The sequence below is a fragment of the Tachysurus vachellii genome, chromosome 6 (genome assembly GCF_030014155.1).
Source record: "Tachysurus vachellii isolate PV-2020 chromosome 6, HZAU_Pvac_v1, whole genome shotgun sequence".
Classification (NCBI taxonomy): domain Eukaryota; kingdom Metazoa; phylum Chordata; class Actinopteri; order Siluriformes; family Bagridae; genus Tachysurus; species Tachysurus vachellii.
Window position 1 is genome coordinate 15,623,445 of NC_083465.1, and position 21,513 is coordinate 15,644,957.

The 21,513-nt window shown below is 38.3% G+C and overlaps 1 protein-coding gene across 4 annotated transcripts in view; it reads right to left on the bottom strand.

The window, feature by feature from the left end:
- The window catches only part of zmiz1a (zinc finger, MIZ-type containing 1a), a 121,180-nt gene extending 114,915 nt beyond the window's left edge, over positions 1-6,265 (bottom strand). For all 4 annotated transcript variants that reach the window (XM_060872507.1, XM_060872506.1, XM_060872503.1 and 1 more), the window contains exon 1: positions 6,085-6,265. The gene's annotated coding sequence lies outside the window, so the exon portion shown is untranslated. The remainder of the gene's footprint in view (positions 1-6,084) is intronic.
- Between the last annotated feature and the right edge of the window lie 15,248 nt (positions 6,266-21,513).

Genomic DNA, 21,513 nt, shown 5'->3' on the forward strand with positions numbered 1-21,513 from the left:
CTAAATATTTCAAAGATATAGATGTTATATCATATGCTCCAGAGATTTCAACAATGCACAGTATTTAGGTGACACATAAAGCAATAATATTTTTCATTTAATGTCCAATCAAATAAATACGACTAAAAATAAGGAAAGAGTAAAAAAAAATTCTATACAGTATTGTAACAATTTCCACTGTTAAAGATTGTGTCCAGAAATTAAAACCCAATCAGTTTGGAATTGTGATCAGAAAATCAGAAAAGTCTCACACTGTGTTGATCATTTCATCCTACTGAGGCTTCACTTTTAAAGCTGATTTGTAATGTGTGTGTTATAGACACACTATTACCTCTCTGATATAGTCTAGTGTTTGAATATCTGTGGTGATTTGTGCAGAGCTTGGTCTCATTCTCACAAAAAAAAAAAAAAAAAAAAAAAAAAAAACACAAGCGGTTGCATTGAGATTGAGACGAGCCGAGCACAGTCGCTCTCTCCTCTGTCACTGAGTGACAATCAGGTATCTGTTTGCGCTATGAAAAGGAATACAGACGGCATGCATTAAGACTGGAGCCACTGTTAAAGAGGGGACGAGAGCGACGAGCCCTATGGAACAAAAAAAAAACAGGTTTATAACGCTAAAACTCTAGCAAACCTGTTTTATGTGGCTAAGCACATGTGTCACTCCTTTTCATTTGTATAAACAAACAGTGAAAACCAGAGGATCATAAAATGCATTGGGCATTAGATCAACCCACGGCTGCACTTCAGCTCAGCAAAAACTGCTTTGCCAGACGTTGCATTTTATAATATTTTCACACCGAGGTTCCAAATGTGACTCTTTATCTAAAAAGCCCAGGCTGAAAAATGAAAAGACGTGAGCTTATAAGAGTGTGAAGTAGTACAGTTGCACTGGGAGCATGAACGAGAGGGGAGGGAACTGAGAGGGCCCCCGAAAGCCAGGCTTACAGGACAGTTATTAACTACTGCACTTACCTGGGAAGCGGTGCTTACAATCACATGTCAATTTGAGACACACACCCACACACACACACGCACATGTACACATCTCTAGATTCATTTTGTTGCATCTGTTGCTGAGAATGCGGCAGGAATTCACGAACGTGTCTCGGTTGCTTACGGCCGTCAGCTCGCTATCTCTGCATTGAACCCGTCATGCATGAAATGCATTTGTGCAGCAAGAGTTGTGTTCTCCGATAAAATAGGCTCTTGCTTTCCCTTTTTTTTTTTCTTTTTCCAGGGGGAAGTTAATAGCCACTAATGTAATAGCAGAAATGATTTTGTACTGGATGTGCTCTGAATTCCATTTGACCAGAATTCATTTGTCAGGTTTACGTGACACCTTGTGGCTGCTTTCCTTTCAGCTTTCGTTCCGTTCACCTCGCTGACATGCCACAGTGCCGAAGCTGCTGTTATGATGCGAATGGTCAAAAGATTTGACTGGAAAATAACAAACGTTCTTAGTAAATTCTGCGTAATTTGCTTTGTCAGAGAGGAGAAAAGTATGTATCCCTTGAGGCCATGCTGAATGTAATTGGACCTCCCTCCTCCTAGTGTGTCAGCCATCGCTCATGGTTATGGAGAAAATCTCCTCACGCAACGACAAGGCTCACACAAAGTGACACGCTCAAGGCTTTCCATATTATAATACACAATGCAACATTTCAAGTCTAGAAAATGAAAGGAGATATGTTTAGCAGGTGTTGTTTTTTTGAGCAGTGTGTGAATGAAAGAATGCAAATGAAGTTTTAAAAACAAAACAAAGCAAAAACCAAAAAAAAAAAAAAAAAACACTCTGGCGCTATTTTCATCTAGATTTCCCCATTTACATGGTCACGTTGTATAGAGCTGAAAAAGATTTTTCAATTCCATCTTCCCTCCAAACCTTAATGAGGTGGATGATGCCACCATTAAATAGATTCTCTAAAGCCGGGACGGGTTTTCAACCATCTCTAATCCTGCAGAGGGCCATTTAAATCTGCCCACCACTGCCCTTAAGCAGTCAAGCTTTCCATACATGATACTTTAAACCTCCAAATTGTAGGCTGTATGGAATCAATGTAATAAAAAAAAATCACCTAGACCATCCAATCACTGAAGTACACGTGATTTGGAATGACTAAACATTTAAAATGAAAACCTTTAAGCAAAAAAAGTGAGAAATATAAAGTCAGAGAATGAAAAAACATTTATTTCTTCTGTTTTCCTTCTTGTGTACATTTTCCCTATGCAAATTCTTGGCAGCTGATCGTGGCACATCTTTCTATACATATTTCAGTGACACGCCATTGTATTAAGGAGCTCAAACTCAAAGTTGGACAGTCACAAAAGATTCAGCAACCATTTTTATTATTTTCCTAACACCTACTACGTTTCAAGTGTTTCCCAGTGAGAGAATATATTATGCAATCAAGAGCAATCAGCATTATAAATGACACTATCGCTAGCAGCTCTGAATGAAGAGCAAGTCTAAATCAATCCTCCCAGAAGACAGCGCTTGCCTAAAATACAGCATTTGATTTTCCTGGGTCTGATCTCCAACTCACAGCTGTCTATTAAGTGAACATGAATAGAGCAGCGGGGCAAACGGCTTGAACATGGCTCAATGAATTTGCCGTAGTTAAAAGGAAACAGTTTGAGCGAAATATGTTTGTTTTGCTCAGGATGGTTTTGCAAGATACACAGCAGGTCGAGGAAAAGCTCGAGGAGCTATGTTAAAAAAAACAAAAAAATAAAAAAAAAACACAAAGGTAATTGATTGTGATCAAGTGAAATTTCGAGTGCAGCAGAACGTTTTGCCACGGCTTCCAAGCTCCGAGCTCAAATATTGAGCGGGAGAAGCCGAGTGTCGTTTAGGAATCGAGATTCTTGCTCTTTTGCTGACAGAAATGGGATACATTCGCTGTGACATCTTCCGCGTTCATTTTTCAAAGAACGTCAAATCAAACATGCATGAGCCCGTGACAGCATGGGTTTGGAAGTCTCTATCTGAGGACGGAGCACTCAGACTGGCACGAGCTAGCTAATGCTGTGCCCATCACATCCTAAAGCTTGTGTGGTCATACTGTCAGGCTGACAGCTGGAGGCAGCCGACAACTACGCATTCTTACGGGGACGTGAACTCTCTTTTGATTGAATGCAAAAGAAGCAGCTCCTGTCTCTTCTGTGCTTCACCAAAGCAATAAACTGTCAGTGGACATCAAAGAAATCAAGAAATGCATTTAAACCTGCAGTTTAAAAGAATTCTGCTTTACACGATATAAAAAAAATACTTGATAGAAGCCTGAAAAGAAGAAAAAAAAAAACAGTTTACAAATAGGTTTTGAGAGGTTTCCTGTTCTAATGAGGCTTATTTATTACACAGCAATAAAAGGCCTTCTTCATTGTTATAGAACTCTCACATGTGTGAAATAGTCACTGGGTTATAAAGTGCGTCTGACTTCACTTGTCAATAGGAATGAAAACTGCTGTACAAATCTCCTGTGGAGCACATGCAAACAGACACAAAGTCTGACTTATGTTAGAGAGTGGGTGTGTGCAGCTGGTGACGAGTAGGCTGTTCTACTCTGCGATGGATAAACACAAGCCAAGTATTTCACAACTCGCCACAATAGTGCACGAACAGTCAAATGTCAACCTGTCAAAACACTGATTAGTGTTCAAGCGGTTTTAAAGGACTAGCTGGTCTCTTGTGACTCGAGGCAATAAAGCATTAAAATAACACTTAACACGAGTTAAAGAAGTAGACAACATAGTTAACCCTGCTTTAGACAATAAATCTTTAACAGACGTTTTCATCCGACGCTCAGATCAAAGTAGCGGGCTGTGATGATGTACGTTTGTCAAACGTGCGTAAATTTACAACTAGATTTTGCTTCTTACTTACTTGTTTGTTACCATGCAATTACTACTTACTAATCTAAACAAGCTGGTTCTTAAAATGGGGTCCAGAAACCTGAGAGTTTTGCGTTTCATTTTATAATAGTGGTGAACATCACAATGTAATTAAAAGTTTCTATAGTTTTCTCTGATTTTACAGGTCACTTAAAATAATGTGTTTTGTTGGTGTCCAATTATACAGTACACACTGAATTAAAGACATAGATATCAAAATTGTTGGATTATATCTATTAACAAAAATCACTGCTTAGGAGGTCCACAGAATTTACTTCAGTCCGAAGTTTCTCCTGCTGCGAAATGTTTCTTTTCTTCTCTCCAGCTTTCTATTATTTGATCTGAAACATCAGCCCCAATACACCGCTTTTTCATCACTACGGTACCACTCAAATGTGCAAAGGAAACTGACCAATAAAAGGTACACTGTAACATTATCCTGTAACACTCCTAGTAGCTATTTATAAAATCTTATTTAATAATCACTATCACACACCGTGCTCTTTCCGCTCGAGTCCAAATCTGTAATCTACAACCGCTCCTTTTTATCCTGAACCCATACGCTGGAATGGCACGATGGTGGTGTTAGTGATATGTCTCACAGTAAGACTGATCCTGGACCTGAGGCCCATCTGCGGTAACGACTAACCTAAACTCTTCTCTACACATTCTCTATTCCTGACTCACACACACATTTACTGACATGCGCACTTCAGATTTCCCAGGAGTTTTGAAGACTAACCGAGACAGCAAGGGTTTTTACAAGCGCTTTGTCAAGAACCGTTCTTTTTCTGTGTGCCTGCTCACACATATAAACTACTCAAACATTATACAGTCTCTGGATGAAAAGGTAAAGCATAAAATACACATGACAACTAATTACCTTTCACCTTTGCACCAGAAGCAAAGGAGAAGCTTTTACATTATCAGTATCCACACAGCCATGTAAACATTGCCTCAGATTGTACAGTGCTTAAGAAGAACCCAGGCTTTTGTCTGGCAGAAAGAAAGCCTGAGCGAAGTGCATGCACTAATGGTGTACACTTTATTAGCCTGGGTGATTTATTTAAAGGTGTTCTGGATGAAAAATTATAATAATAAAAAAAAAAACCAACAGCAGAGCCAGACATTGCTCAAGGTGAACAAGGGCTTCTTGTTGTTATATGATACACTGTGCATTACAACAGAATTTGTATTGTATATGAACACCATGGCTGTTTTATTAGGTCTAGTTCCTGGGCATGACAGGACTTCAGGAGTTGCTTTAGGCTAACAATAGTGCACCTCAATCAACCTTGCCCTTTCGTGCCTTGCTGGTGAAAGTCATGTTTCTCTAAATTCCCTCAGAAAGGCACTAACAAGGGAGGAAGGGGCCGCTCTGTCGTCCTCAGTGCTAAAGCTCAGCTCGGATCTGATCTTCTCGCAACTTCTCGCTTTCTGTGAGCCGACAAACCCCGTGATGTTCTGCCTTACAGAGCCTCGGGACAGAGCTGGTGCAAGTAATAGCATATTTACTGCATACACATGCTTTAAAGCAGTGGATCGAGTTGCTGAAACAGTCTGGATAACCACTGAAGTCTTACAAACGTGTAATATTCGTGCAGCGAACAGGCTGTTAAAGTCACTCATGCCCTGGATGACCAGGATCTCACATTTATCTACAATGATACATTGTAATTGTCTAAGCAGCAGCTGAGCGCGTGACAGTGTGTCCGTGTCTGATCCGTACACACACACACACACACACATATATATATATATATAAATATATATAAATATATACACATAAGCAACGCGATTAGAAATGTGGAAAAACGGACTGCTTCTGATATCATAAGGGTGCATATGGGAGAAGCAGAAAAAAAAGCCGCGTTGCTCATGTTCACACCAAGTAGCCAGAAAAATATCCCTGTTGTTTCACATCGCGCTCTGGGAGTCAGATCAGAGACGCTTTTCTTTAGGCCAGCAGACAAACACACGCCGATTCCAGCCACGATTCAAACGCTACACTTCAGCGATCCTTTAAGCCTCCGCTCCATTGTTAGCTGAGGACGGCGTTAGCTACACAGGCTACACACACACGCGCGCGCGCGCGCGCTCTCTCTCTCTCTAACACATACACACGTTCTAATGCAATGCACAAAGCTTTATGGACCTGACCGAGAGGTGCGAAAACGGCTCGCAACTTACTTTCAGATCTGATCCGAGTCCCAGTGCGGCTCCGAGAAAAAATCCTGCCTCAGCCGGAGTCGCGTTGTTGGTGTGTGTTTTCTTTTCCTCCTTTATACTTTGCAAAACAGAAGAAAAAAAGGCGCACAAGGCTTTCGCCGGAGTGCGACTGCCTGAATCAACTAGCGTAGAGCACGGCAAGTTGAAGTGTCAGATTACACGGGCTATTCTATTACCACTGCCAGGCTCGGCGGCTGCTTACAAAACACGGCCCGGTGTGTTTGGGATCAGGACACTGATCGCTCTGACGCGTCATTGATCCTGCTGGATTTACACGGATCCGCTCTCCTGGTTTTTATGCATTTCTAATCGCCCATTCAACGCGCCTTTTAGGCTTATTATTATTATCAATATTATTACTATTATGAATACTATTATTATTATTATTATTATTATTATTATTTTTGTTTGTTTGTTTTTTTTTTGGAATAACAAAGGAAAACATACCTCATGGACTTTATGGTCACATAATCATGATGTTAGTGTCCTGGTGTGTTGGTTTGGTCGGATCGTGTCGTGCATCATCAATTAACCCAGATTTTTTTTTTTTAAGTGAAAAAATCAGGCTATAATTATTAATCGTCCGTGGGTATGTGATTCCTATTTACCGTTTTTGACACATTGTGTAACACCTGAACCAGAACTGACGTCATTACTATCGGGCCGATGACCGGTTTTATTCTTGGTGTAACATTATCGTGTTACAGCAGCAATCAGCTAGCGCGTGTAATCCCCCTCCTATGCGCTCTCAAAAAGGCAGGAGAGGAGGAGGAGGAGGAGGAGGAGGAATGCCTGGTTCCGTATTTTGCGAGTCGCCGGCTCTGTGCGATAGAAAGCCCTGAATAACAAAGACGTGTTTGAGAGCAGCGGCGGCTGCAGGCTCGCGCTCAGCGGTGACGTCAAGGAACAATGAGTCTCTCCCGACGGTGGAAAGACGAGAGAAGCGCGAGTTCCCACACCAGTAACGCAGTGCGTCCTCCGACCTATCTATCTATCTATCTATCTATCTATCTATCTATCTATCTATTTCATGAAACCCCCGAGGCTCAAGTACCCCCCCCCCCCATGGGGTTATAAAGGAAGCAGGTCCAAATCTCAACGAGTGCAACATGACATGCACTCGTTCAGATTGAGTCTGTCCAAACACTGACTGAAATTTCCATTAACTCTTATTGGTGGAAAAGAAGGTCCTCTTGGATGCATTATGCAAATGATGACATGAATGAGCAACTGATTCCAAATGAGTCTTGTGTTAGCTTAAACGTTCATTCTAGTCAATTGAGGTTACATCAAATTGATCATTTCCAGGGCTTTAGCATCCTTGGTGTTATCTTTCTAAGCTTCCTTATTCACTATGTTGCCCCGGTGCTTTCCAGAGAAACATTAGCTGTGTCTTTTGAACAGTGTCCTTAGCTTTTCCACTGCGAGGCTTTGACACTAATGCATTGGGCTTATTCTGTGAGCACTCTGTCTCAAGGACACTAGCTCCTGTGCAGTTATCTAAGTTGGCAGGGATAAATCTGGCAGATGACATCACTGGTTTCAGGCACTCATTCATTTTTATTTCTGTCCTGTTCTGATATGGTGATGGTCCAAATGACAAGAGAGGTAGCACGGGCAATGTCAGATGTCACATCTTTATCAGATCGGGCATGTTTTCCTCACATGATTTAATTACACTCTTCTACTTTTGATTGGGCAATCAAATTAGTATATTCGAAAAATTGGTTCAAATTTCTGGAATGTGTTTTTTTAATCCCCTAAGGGGAGACTGAAAGTACTTTAACAGATGCTGAATTTGCAGACATCTGGATTTTTATTTTTTTTTTTTTTGCAGATGTATGCTGGTGTTAGACATTTTCCAAAGATGGACTTATAGATGAAACATCAGTATCAAAGCAAGGCTTAGTTATTGCAAGTCACCCAGCATCTATTGTCATATAGGTTTCAGACTGCTTATAATATCCTGTGTTATGGACCATTAATCATGTTTTTGTGATGTCGCTCAAAGTTGCATGGGTTCATCACGTCTGGGGTGGAAAAAAACAGGCAGTCAATGAACAGCCACTTTAGTTCAAAGCCAGTTGTTGTATGAACCCCTGGTGATGATGGGTAGGCCCTCAACTCTTGCATTCTGAAACAATATGGCCAGATGGCTGCCAAGAAGATGGATGGACTATAGGTGGAGTGACTTCAGCTTGACTGAATTGCTGTATAATTTTATACATACACGCAGCTGTGAGGTGTTATTACGGAATATTTTGCATTAGCAAAAGGATGCTTCAGCTATCACGTATCTCGAAGTGTTAGCACGCATTATTGCTTATTCGTTTTAAATATTGCTTTTATGAACTCTAACTGTCTGATGCCAGCCAAAGCTGCTGTATTTTTCCTCATATTGCCATCTGATATTAAAAAAAAAAATCATTGCACAAAGTCTATTCCATGCTAACATGACTTTCAGGCTGAGGTGTAGTGAACTCGACTGCCATGGTGAACCTCAGCTCAGCTAATTCCCTGACAATCACAGGGGAAATGATTGATGCTGTTGGGCCTTCAATGCTACATGATGGAGAGAGAGTTTCAGTTCTGCTGACATAAGCTTTCACACACAGGCTGAGCTTTCACAGATTATTTACAGCTCCTATTTGCTTTACACAGTATACTATCGCTCTCGTGGACCTCCTCAGAGGAAAAATGGGCTATGCTGCAAACTACCATTAACATGGTAAGAGAAAAAAGTTATTAAGAAAATGTTTAATAAACAAGGTGGGAAATGCAGATATAGGACATGATGGTGAGATGTTGAGATTCCTGAGATTAAGGACCGCAGAAAGGCAGAGGTGCGCAATGTATTTGACAACAAGACACAAGAGAAATCTGTTTAAGTACACTATTGATCCTCTTTGGAGCAGAGCCACTGAAAGCAGAGGCAGGAGTAAGACAACGAGAGATGCATTTGACCAACTGTTTGCAGAAGAGTAGAGGAAGAACTCTCTTAAAGTCTCTCTCTCTACCTCTCTTTCTATCTCTCTCTCTCTCTGCCTCTTTTATTTCATTGAAAAATGTGAGGGGTGGTAAATAAAGCAGACAGCCTATACCCCATGCTGACTGGCTCGGCTGGCTTTGGAGAGGGTAGAGGCAATCAATGTGTGCTCACAATAGAGCAAGAGCATTGAGAGTGCTAACTGCTCCCTCAGGCCATGCACGAAGGAGGGCAGGGGGGTTGCAATGGGGACTAAACAGACAGAGAGTGAGTTAAGATTTATTTTGAACTTCCTAATGAAGAACTAAAGGTGGAGTTGTTTATTTGCACTCCTATTCCTTAACAAAGAGTAGCTTAAGTTCAGCGTAGATACCTTCAATGTTGTGACTCATTAGCAATGATTCACAATCAGTATTTTGTGTATCCTACTCAATGGTAGCATCACACCATGTATACATGTAGGCATTTATATAATATATTTATATTTATTATATGTCAAATATAAGCAGTAGCTGAGAGCTGCAAGTTATACATGTCTTGGATTTAATGTATTATATAACATTTCATCTAAATGTCAAGATGCAAAGAATGGCAACCCCAGGTTATGATCACAATCAACCTTTGTATGTGAGAAACATGCATATTGAAAGATTAAAGCACCTGAAGTAGTCTAATACTTCTAATACACAGTTCTTGTACAAAACAATATGTAGCTCTATCTATCTAGCTACATATTATATACATATATTATACATATTATACACACCTAGCTACTCTATCTATGTAGCTCTATCTATCTATCTATCTATCTATCTATCTATCTATCTATCTATCTATCTATCTATCTATCTATCTATCTATCTATCTACTGTACACACACACAAACACACACACACACACACACACACACACATATATACATATATATATATATATATATATATATATATATATATATATATATATATATATATATATATATATATATATATATATATATATATATATAACCTTTGAAGCCAGAGATTCTACTAATTTGTCTAATTTTAATTTGAGCATGTAGCTGTTTACTGTGAGCATAATTCCCAAACGGTCTGTTTTAGACATAGATTTTCAATAATTATCTATTGTGTATGTGAAATGAATCATAACAAGAAACAAGCTACTCTTTTCTCAGAAACCCATTTTAAATACAAACGAGACTTACTGGAGGGTTCCCTTATCAATAGCTAAGCTGAATAATCATTACTGCAGTCTTGTGACTATAAAATATCAGATGTACATCTAGCAGATCAACCTAGCGGAACACAAAACCTTAGATAACTTTTCCACACGCGCCTATTGTTACCAATAACCGCTATTCATATATAGAATATTCATGCATACTCTTATTTGGTGTAACTGAGAGCTTGGTGCAGTGCTCAGGCACTGAATCACTTCCCTAAGAAATAAATAAAGCTCTTGTCTGAGAATGACCAGCATTTTCTCAAAGCTTTTGGAGGTGGATCATATTACTGGAGCACTGGCATATGAGGCAGCAGGTTGAGACTGAGGAATACCTCGCCATGCGTGACATCGTGTGGCTAAGCAGAAATATATATATATATATATGTGTGTGTGTGTGTGTGTGTGTGTGTGTAGCTAGTTGTCTCTATCGGTAGGGTCATAGAAGTGAACTTCTTTTCTTTTTTTCTTTAGTGAAACTTATCTATGAACATGGAACATCAAGAGTTGAGTGCAGCACATCAGAGATAATAATTAAAACATGTCATTGATTGCAGTCACTGAGCTGAGAAATACTTTAATGTAAATATAGTAGAAAAAGTCCACTCATGAGCAGACCTTCAAAAACATAAGGTACAGCTTAATTTCAGGTGTCTAGGCATGTTTCACCAGCACAACAAGTGGACGCTTCAACTGGCCAATTAGTAGACAAGTGGCATGAAAACATGCTAATGAAGTTAATCCTTCAAAGGAGTGGTGGCTCTCAGGCTCTGATGATTCAATGACAGCGATGCTAATGCCTCTCGCCAACACAAACTGGGAAGAGGGGGTGCACAATAGACTGTGAGATTGTGTTATTGTGTGGGATGAAATTAACTCACACTCTGTTGCCAGTAAGGGTGGTCTCCCCATCTTTGCTCAGCGCAGCATGAAAGAAGGAGATTCTCCAAGGTCTTACGTCATCATAGAAGATAAGTGCTATAAAGGCACAGACAGCGGATACTGATGTCTGAATGGATGATTCAATCTTAATTTGATTTCCTGGTCAGCCATAAATACATATGTTTGCGATGTATTTCTTTATTACTGCTGAACAAAAAGTCACCTCTGTGACACTTTCAACATTTTAATGTTTTCTTATTCTGTATTTAAATTGTATGCTTATCTAAGCAAGTGAACTTATCAGCTCTCCTTGTTGTAGGAAACTGCTGTTATTTTTTAGGGTACCAAATATGCTGTTATTATTTAATGATCACATCATACTAGAGTGCTAGAAATATGTAGCTGGATTTCCATATTACTTAAATAATATGCTGTAATTGAAAAGCGTGCCTCAAGTGTAACATGTACTTAATAACTTTGTAATGAACTCCATTGCTTGTGTCCAATCCATGCTAATGGCTCACTTAGAGACTTGTATCTCACACTTAAATAATCTCCTGACATCAAGTGTTTAACCTTGGGCCTTTCCACAGCCCTCCAGGGCGATGGCATCTGGGAAAAGGCATTTATACTACAGAGAAGACTGACATCTACTGGCTGAGCATCACCCAGCCTCCCTCATGGTACAGGTTAAAGCTTAAAAGTGATGATATATATATATATATACTCTATATAATAAATGTATTTCAAGGGAATTAAAGGTTGTGGATATTATGTTCTGGTTTCATCTGTTAACATTGTTGGTTTATACATATATATATATTATCAATACAGTATAGGTTCTCAAACGTCAGATTTAACCTCTTACTTCATAAATACATACCTTCGTATTTCCACCTTAGCTTTTGCTTGCTCTACAGGTACGGAATACTTTACAATACGTACTGAACATTTGCTGTGCTTTGAAAAATAGCAGCAATACTTCAATGTTCATTTAAAAAAAAATTGTGACTGCAAACTATTGTCTTGGTCATTTATTCTATACATATATCAAATGAAATGAAATAGATACAATCTAAAAGGGATAAATGGAGTTTAATAAGAAACAGTAGACTCTCTGAACAACTACTCTCTGTTTAAGGGACGAAAACATCCTTGAGCCCGAGCAACAGATACCAAGGTGCATTAACTAATGCATTAACACTCACTTAAAAGCAAGTAGCAGCCTATACACACCTCAGCGTTCCTGAGCGGTCATGCATTTGTCAGGCAAGTTTTATGCATTTGTATCAGACTCATTCAGTTTATAAGCACTAAGGTGTCTCTGTGCACTACCATAAGTAGGTGAGGAGTCATTAGGAGTATTTAGGATACGCCCCATTTTTGTCCTTTCCAAAGTCTTTTGTATTTAATAAGTATAAGTGAGCAGTATTTCTAGTTCCTATATTTATCCTATTTACAGTGTGTCTGTGTGTATTGAGCTTTCTAACCTGCTCCTGTAGACATGACTCTGATTTGAACCCCTCTGTCTGGGCAGACTAAGTATCATGTAAATCTCAAATGAAATTTATTCACAGCCTGCATGTTACAACAGGCGTCCGATAGGCAATCATATACCATCTGATTGTTTTAGTTAGATAACTAACTAACAACTCATATGAGCATATGTTTATGCATTCAATTTGTACATTGCTGCATTAATAATAAGCAAAAATTTGCACTTGTTACATCCTGTGCCAGACAAACTCCCAGACACATTTGTTACCAGTTAAAAGGATCACTGATTAAAGACAGCAAAATAAATACTGGCCAGGTTCCAGGTAAGCGTAGACTACACTAAATTATGCTTCACATTACCACAATGTTTAACAGCTTAATTATTTGGTGAGTGATACAGCTGCTTAGCTGTCAAGCATTGCATGATTCTACCGAAAGCTCATCTTAAAAACGTTACAAATGAATAAATAAGTTAATGCGAATCTGTTGTGAATCACAAATCACAAGAACAAAGCTCTACTAGCCAATTCTGTTAACATTTGGCTGTGTCTGTCACATATGGTCTCTGCTTTATGCTCCCTGCTTTGGCATGTGGCTGTATACGCAACACATGCAGTCTTTGTTTGCTGCTCATTATGTCACTGGCTATAAATGAGAGTGCTTTGAGCCCTGGCCTAAAGCATTAAAATGTCATATCAAAAATAGGAATGATGTTTAGAAGAGCTCCATGCACACTCTGGAATTGTCATGCTGAAAAAAACTTCACAGTGGAGAAAACATGAGCATGAATGGAGAACAACAATCTCTTCTGACACAGAGAAAGTAGCATTGGTTCAGCAATCGATACGATTCTCCGCAAGACTCCAGTGACGTAATTAATCAAAAGCCTTCCAGTCATGCCAGTGTGTTGGGTGGAGCATGTTATAGCACTGAGTGCACGGCATGAATTGAATTAAAGATGTTTATTAGATTCGGGTTGCAGAGATTTCTCGCTCTACAATGCATGCCAGAAAATATTGTTTCATAGTTAATACTAAGCATGCAGTGTACTGTAAGTAAACAGCTATCAGTATGTGGTTTTACTCAGAGCAAATGCCTTTAAAATCTTTTTTTTAATGACAAGTCTGGCCTTCTAGTAAAGTTTTTATGCACTGTATAACTTTTATAAAGCATAGCCAGGTGCTTGAAAGAAAGTGACTATAACACAAAAATGTGTCAAAACTTGAAACAGGGCTATTTTATTACAGTGGATAAGCAGGTCTATTACATGCTTTTTTTTCTGGTAATGGGTTGCAACACTAGTACCTTAATCTCTCACCTTAAAGCGCCCTCTTCATGGTTTTACTTACAATTATTGGCTTACATTAGGCTTTTGTATACCCAGAAGAAATAAGCTTCCTTTTGTGCCGAGAGGTCAGCATCCATATAAAGCTCATCCTGTGTTTCATAAGTTAAGCAGCTACTGTAGGCCAGTCGTGTACAATCCTAGATCTAAGTATAAAAATGTACCTGACATTATGTCTACCAAACAATCGCAGATTCTATCTATATTTTAACTGGATCATAAACACTATCCAGTGCAAACTTCAATAACATCCTCAAGGACTGCATGTCAGAAACGATTGAGGAAATTTGAGGAAATATTTTTGTAATATGAAGTCTTTCTGGTTCTGCTTTAACTTCCTTTTATGAGTCACAAGAATGTAACACACCACAATGTGATTTTATGTACTTAACTTAACTATTTTCCACAATCCCTCCATTTTGTTAACAGAAGATATAGTTGGTTTTTTTTTTTGTTATTGTTAAATTCCACCATAATTTCCATCATATTCCATCATATGTTTTAAATGTGCAAATCTTTACCACTAACACAGGTTAAGCTTTTAGGTCAAACACAATGACCCAGTGACACAGCTGGTGTGAGGAGTACATGTGGCAAACCACATTATTTCATTTCCCTTTACTTCTATTCAAACATAACCTAATTCAATAATGAAGTGACATTAACACCACAACTTTCATTTTGAATAGACAATGGTTTTGTTGGAAATTTGTCTAGTGGTGTAATGTTAAGTCTGGAATGATTCTGCTATTCTAGAAATAAATGAAATTAGTTTCATTAAAGAGCAAATGCTATCAAAGCATGTCTGCCTCTGAATTCCTGTGGAACTACCCAAGATCCCTTATCTGGTGTAATATACAATATAGTACGGTACAAAGGTTGGAACATACACTATATGACCAAAGGTGTGTTACACCAGAACAATCGTGGCCTTATGTGATTTTTGAACATTCTGTTCCAGATTTAGTTTCCCCTTTGCTGTTATAATAACCTCCAATCTTCTGGGAAGGCTTTACACTAGATTTTGGAGTGTGGCTGTGGGGATTTACATGTTCAGCCACAAGAGCATTAGTGAGGTCAGGCGCTGATGTAAGGCAGTGAGACCTGGGGTGCAGTGGGGTTGAGGTCACTCGAATTCTTCCATACATCCTTGCACACCATGTCTTAATGGAGCTTGCTTTGTGCACGTGGACAGTGTCATGATGGAAAAGGTTCAGGCCTCTTAGGCCTTGTAATACAACATCATACAAAGACATTCTCGAATTTGTGGCAAGAGATTGGGGAAGAAACACCTATCGGAGTGAATTTGTTTGCAATATAAAACACATCTTGAGCTAAAGACTTTAACTTGAAGTTTTCACTAGACACTTTAACAACAGTTAAATACTAACTCATTTAATATCATTAAGAGTTCTTTGACCTGGAACCCTTAAATGTTCAATACAGAACCCTAAAACAGAGTGATGCCATATTAGAGAGAATTTTAAATAGAAGCCTTCTCAATAATAATCTTCTTTATGTATAGCTTTGCTATGCTTAAAGTCTTAAAGATCCATTTAAACCTTTTTCAGAGAAATAGTAATACAGACAGACAGACAGGTTCAGTACTTAAAGAAACAAATCTTCAGTATATTGCCAGGCAGTCCAAGATTCACTATGGCATATAGTCGAGATTACACTCAAAGAATCAAGTCATTCATTCTGATAACCGTTTATATAAACGGCTTCCTGTAGCGCTCTCTGTTACACTGTTGTTGGAATAGCTTTTACTGGAGGTACTTTTTACACTGACAAGTACCTACTGAAGAGTATGGGAGGCATTGTCAACAATGGTTATTAGATTGGGTTGTAAAAAAACAAAGAAGGTGAAGCCTATATATAAATTATGAATTGTTTCCAATTAAAAAATGGAAATAGTTTTTGTTAAATAATTACTCATGCAGAGATTTCCCAAGAAGTCCCAAAAGTGACATTTAGTATAAAAAAAAGTCAAAAATAGTAAAAGAAAATTGCCCAATCAGGTGTGTCATACTTTTTTTTTAGATGTGTTTTATAATCAATATATTCCAAAAAAAAAATTCTGCTGTAAAATCAGTTTATTGGTTTTGGCTCTGTATAAAACTGGACTGATATAGGACATTAGAAAACTCTGTAAAGGGCATCATTTCGTTCCATCCGCTCAGTGCTCTTGGCTCTGTTAGGAATGTGTTGCATGGTAACAGCCACAGCAAACAGCACACCTGGCAGTCCCAGAGTTCCAACAGGAAACCGCAACACTCTGAAAACCCAGCCTACCACACACACACGCACACACACACACACACACACACACACACACACACACACACACACACACACACGCACACACACACTTTTGCAACTACAGAGAAAGAGAGGAAATGTCTGCTTCTATGCTGCAGAGTACATAGTTCCTCATCAAAAATAATTTACCCTTATATCCGTATTTGTTTCTCTTTATTATTACACATTTCTCTAGCAGTTCTTAGTCACTTTTGCTTTACCATTAGGAAGACTGAATGCACAATTAACACACCCTAATTTATGACCACTTTCTATGAGGCATGTATCATTGTGTCCATTATGGCAGTTCCCCCAACTACCTCTCTCTCACTTGGCCATCAATTTATTGTTGTTGTTGGCGGTTCAGCTGAAGCTCATGTATTGATTTCTCACCCTCAGAGAAGATAAGGTGGAGAATCGAGATGGATTCCATATCTATTATCTAATGGAATTCCTCCTCTTAGAAAGGCTATGGATTTTCTGCCATTGAACCTCTGCAAAAGAGAGTGGAGGACAGAGTAGCTTCTGCAACCCACAAGAACTCTCCACTCGATGGATTAATGTGCACAGTACAATGCAGTAGAAAAGGCTGGGATGCTGGTGGTCCATACTGAGAATGTAAAACAGCAAGTTGTGAGAGAAGCCTGTGCATATCGCAAGTGATTATTGACCTCCTTGTGTTTCTGCTAGTGCATAGTCAAGTACTTGGTATATCTTTGTTGTCTCTGCAGGAATAAGCCAAAAAGAAAAACAAGCTTGTAAATGTATAAATATATATCTAATTGAATGTACTGTATATCACATTCCAGGGAAACCTTCTAATGTTAATTACATGCTAGTCATTTCGATGACCTTCACTTGATAAAAATAAGATTTAACTTGACGTTACAATTACAGGACATGCTACATTTGCTACATGTGCAAATCATTATGAACTAGTATTCATATTCGTCCCCAGAAGTAGCATTTGCTTTTAAGTGAAAGTGCAAATAATTGCATTTGTGTATTGAAAATAATTTGCATATTGTATAATTGATTAACAACAATAACAAGAACAATAATTAAAGGGTATTATCTTTTAAAAAATGCAATCTAAATATCTGGAAAACCAAATATCCTAAACTCAACGAAACATGTAGGAAAATATAAGGTTTAACATCCCAAACCATGATCGAAAATATAATCTATACATCATTTATTTTCAAACTGATTACTTGTGTTAAAGTACAAGAACCCCTGTACACCATCTCATTCATTCAATTATATATTAGATAATTAAACATTATCAGATCTGCAGCAGATCCTTTAAGCTCTCTAAGGTGTAAGGTGGGGCCTTGATGAATTGTGCTTGTTTGTACAGCACATCCCACACATTCTTGATCAGACTGCGATCTGGGGAATTTAGATGCCAAGTCAACACCCTGAACCCATTATCATGTTCCTCAAAACATTCCTGAACATTTTTTTTGCAATGTGGCAGAAACATTTACTTTGCTTAAAGAGGCCACTGTCATTAGGGAATACTGTTGATATGGAGAGGTGTACAATTTTTAGGTAGGTGGTACATTAATATCCAGGATCATGAATGCCAGGACACAAGGTTTCCCAGCAGAACATTGCCCAGATCATCACACTGCATCTTACCACACACTTTTCATTACTTCATGGTGCTCTTCTGTGTAATCGAACCAAATAAGCGAGCCTATGATTCCAACATGCAGCAATGAGCCTTGGGTGCGTATGACGCTGTAACTTTTGTAGGTACTATTCACTGCATTAAAGGAACACCCCACAAGACCTGCTGTTTTGGAGAAACTCTGACACAGTTGTCTAAACATCTCAGTTTGTCACCTGTCAAAGTCACTCAGGTCTTTATTATTGCCCATTTTCCCTTCCTCCAACACGAAGAATTGACTGTTCACTTGCTGACTAATATATCCCACCCCTTGACAGGTGCCACTGTCACTAGATCATAAATGTTATTCACTTCACCTGTCAGTGACTTTAATGTTAAGTCAAGACTTCAGAAAAGGTTTTCCATGTTTAATGGTTTACAGCTCTTGAAACTGCACAATTTAATACCTGTGATTTTTGCCTGTAACCATGATTAAAGAGCATTGTATGAATAAATTTACGCTTGCATGTTAGCTGACTGTGTTTACACAGTCTTCTGCCACCATCAGGTGAAATGAAAAACTGCAACATTCTTAAAGAGAAGCTACAGGACAGTTAAAATCTGTCTATGGGCTACATTAAGATATTTGGACCCCACAAAGACCCCTGGGCTAGATAAATACAAACAGTAAGTAATGACAGTTATACAGCCATGGGTAAAAGAAAGTACACCCTCCTTCAGTTCTGTCTTTTTCAAATTAGCCTTTCGTTGGTCCTCGCCAACTTCTATAAACAAACGCATAACCTCAGGTGACAACAAAAACACATTTATATTCACTGTCATTTCTCCCAAAATAAACCAGCATTCAGGAAACAGGCAGGAAAAAATAAGTACAGCCTTCTTAATTCCACACCATTTAGATGTTAAAAATAAATGCACAAGAACACAAGATTACTAATATCATCAAGAAGTGTGACTATTTCTATAAAAGTAGAACATTTGGCAGCACTCAGGTGTCTGTCTACATCATGCACAGAATAAACATCAGCCATGACCTCAGAAAGGCAATTGTTGCAACTGGGCCATGCAACAGGACAATGATCCAAAGCAAATCAATACAAAATGATTCTAGATGATAAGCTTTATCCTGTAAGGAAACATTTCTATCCTGTTAGGAGTGGTCCATCTCAGGATGATCCTTTCCCCATTCAGGAAGTATGAAGATGGTGTAAATCATATGCTATGGCTTTGACAGTCACCTCATCTCAAACCAGCTTTGGGAGATTGTGGACTGACATGTTAGACAGTTCTTTCCAAAAGCATCATTTAAGCACCAAATAGGGAAATAAAAAATAAATGAAGATTCGTGTTCATTGTTCATTGTTATATTGTTTTTGTCTTTTTTTTTTTTTCTTTACAAATGCCTTTATATCCATAAATTGTATATGGTCTGTTTTATAAAATAGTGAGTGAAAATCATCTACAAATGGAATCTAATCTGCTAAAATAACAGGTTACAGTCTCAATTATATCACCAGATTACAGATTCTGATGACATTCAGAAAATTACTTGTACAGAATGAAGTTAAGTACGTGGCTAAAATACACGTCCGCTCTCCATGTGACAATTGTTCAGATGTTGCTCTATTAAAGTAACAGGAAAGCCTCTGAGCTATTCTTTCCTAATCAAGAACAGATCAGTACTGGCCAAAACTGTTCAGGAAATTCCTCTATATTTCATTTTTAATATCCACAAGACAGTAAGTAGTATTTCATTCTCAACAAGAAGCACTTTGAAAAGAAACTGGCGCCATCTTTTACGTCTTGCCTTGTGTGTAATGCAGCGTCTCCCATTGGAACAGTAAATCCGTAATAAAAACTGCCAGATTACTCTGCTTTCAAGAGAAATTTCAAGACTGTAGATAAATCCATATATTTGTGTCTATTCATATGAATTTCTTATTTGATTTCCCTGGTGTAATGCAGTTATTGTAAAATTACACCCTTTATTAGTTTGGATTGCTTTTTCTATATTTGCTTACTTGCTTGTGCCTACAGAAGGTAAATGTAATTAATAACATATTGTCAACTTTAAGCCAAACACACAAAAATTATTTTTCCAATGAAAAATAAGAAATATCCGATACTGGAGGTAACACTATAACCACACTATATGGCCAAAAACATGTGCACACCTGACCTGTCACACCCATGTGCCTGTTAAATCATCCCGTTTTAACGGCTAGACCCTCTTTGCTATTCTAATAACCTTCACTCATTTGGGAAAACTATACACTAGATATTGAAGCGTGGCTGTGGTGATGTGTGCTCATTCAGCCACAAGAACATCAGTGAGGTCAGGCAGTGATGTTGGGAGAAGAGGCATGAAATGTAGTCAGTGTTTTAGTTCATCCCAGAGGTGCTCAGTGGGGTTGAGGTCAGGGCTATGGCAGGACACTCGAGTTCTTCAAGTTCAACACTGGCACACCATGTCCTTATGGACCTCGGTTTGAGCACATGGGTATTGTCACAAGTTTGGGCTCTGTATATCCAGTGAAGGGAAATTGTAATGCTACAGCATGCAAAGACATTCTTGACAATTCTATTCTTCTGCATTTAAGGTGCCAGTTTGGGAAAGACACATATATGGCAGTGAGTGTTGGGTGTCCCATTATTATTATTATTATTATTATTATTATTATTATTATTATTATTATTATTATTAGTAGTAGTAGTAGTAGTAGTAGTAGTAGTAGTAGTAGTATAAAAAGGTTTGAGCACATGGGTATTGTCACAAGTTTGGGCTCTGTATATCCAGTGAAGGGAAATTGTAATGCTACAGCATACAAAGACATTCTTGACAATTCTATTCTTCTGCATTTAAGGTGCCAGTTTGGGAAAGACACATATATGGCTGTGAGTGTTTTATTATTATTATTATTATTATTATTATTATTATTATTAGTAGTAGTAGTAGTAGTAGTAGTAGTAGTAGTAGTATAAAAAGCATTACAACAGGAGACTAGAACAAAGCAAATCAATTTTAAAGGACAATATACAGTACTTGTGCTTTTTACAGGCCAATCAGAATAAAATAATGTAAATACATTAACTTTAGGGTAAAAGATTAGGGTATAGACATAATTCTGGCTATGGAGTCATATATGTTCGTTTTAAACAGATAAGGCACTGTGTGCACACATAGTGTAGCACCGACACCCACAGAGAATACTGATAACAAGCTGCTTTTACTTTGTTATCCCTTGCCTCTGTGCACTGGTGTGGACTGATCTGTACATGACATATACCTACTGCGATTTTGAATGATCTGTGGTTTCTTTCCTTGAACATTAAAAGACACAAAAGAAACAGTATAATGCAGTAGGATCTGATAAGGTGCCTAAGATGAATCCTCTTCGGAATAGTGCCGGCAGATTTCAAGACATCAAGGTTAAAAAGAAACATTAGTTACAGCACCAGCATCTAAAGTAAATACCTTGACATTCACTAGCTATATTTACTATCACCTACCATTAGCTT